General features: G+C 44.7%; 1 non-coding gene across 1 annotated transcript; it reads left to right on the top strand.

Annotated features, from left to right (window-relative positions):
• The first annotated feature begins 754 nt into the window (after positions 1-754).
• On the top strand, positions 755-826 carry TRNAC-GCA (transfer RNA cysteine (anticodon GCA)). The gene has a single exon. It is a non-coding gene; the product is annotated as a tRNA-Cys (tRNA).
• Positions 827-1,151: the final 325 nt, after the last annotated feature.

Genomic DNA, 1,151 nt, shown 5'->3' with positions numbered 1-1,151 from the left:
CGCAAAGAGTCAGAATGACTGAGCATGCACACACGTGCACACACACACATTCTGACCAATGACTATCTCATTCTAATCTTGATTTGCACTTCTCTAATAATGAGCGATATTGAGCATCTTTTCTTGTGTTTGTTAACCATCTGTATGTCTTTTTGGAGAAGTGTCTATTTAGGCCTTCCCCACAATTTTTGATTGGATTATTTATTTTTGATATTAAGCTGCATGAGCTGTTTGTATATTTTGGAGATTAATCCCTTGTCAGTTGCTTCATTTGCAAGTATATTCTTCTATTCTGAGGACTGTCTTTTTGTTTATGATTTCTTTTGCTGTGCTAAGTAGTAAAAGTGAAAGTCACTCAGTCATGTCCAACTCTTTGTGACCCCCATGGACTATATAGTCCATGGAATTCTCCAGGCCAGGATACTGGAACCCCTTCTCCAGGGGCTCTTCCCAACCCAGGGATAGAATCCATGTCTCCCACATTGCAGAAGGATTCTTTGGTGGCTCAATCAGTAAAGAATCTGCCTGCAATGAAGGAGACTGCCTTCAGCACAGGAGATCTGGGTTCTATCCCTGGGTCTGGAAGATACCCTGGAGAAGGAAATGGCAACCCACCCTAATATTCTTCCCCAGAAAATCCCATGGACAGAGGAGCCTGATGGTCTACAATCCATGGAGTCAAAAGAGTCTGATACGACTTAGTGATTAAACCACAACCACCACTATCATAGTAACAATATTAAGTTTTAGGGCTTCCCTGGTGGCTCAGATGGTAGAGCATCTGCCTGCAACGCAGGAGACCTGGGTTCGATCCCTGGGTTGGGAAGATCTCCTAGAGAAGGGAAAGGCTACCCACTCCAGTATTCCTGCCTGGAGAATTCCAAGGACAGAGGAACCTGGCAGACAACAGTCCATGGGGTCGCAAAGAGTTGGACACAGCTGAGCAACTTTCACACACTCACTAACTCACTTAATTAATGTAATTTTGGGCTTCCCTGTTGGCTCAACTGGTAAAGAATCCACCTGCGATGTGGGATACCTGGGTTGGGAAGATTCCCTGGAGAAGGAAATGGCTACCCACTCCAGTATTCTGGCCTGAAGAATTCCACAGACTGTATAGTCCATGGAGTCACAAAGAGTCAGACATGACT

The sequence above is a fragment of the Giraffa tippelskirchi genome, chromosome X, assembly GCF_054371585.1.
Source record: "Giraffa tippelskirchi isolate mGirTip1 chromosome X, T2T-mGirTip1v1.2.pri, whole genome shotgun sequence".
NCBI classification, from domain to species: domain Eukaryota; kingdom Metazoa; phylum Chordata; class Mammalia; order Artiodactyla; family Giraffidae; genus Giraffa; species Giraffa tippelskirchi.
Note: the sequence above shows the minus strand (reverse complement) of the source record. Positions and strands in the feature narration are given on the sequence as shown.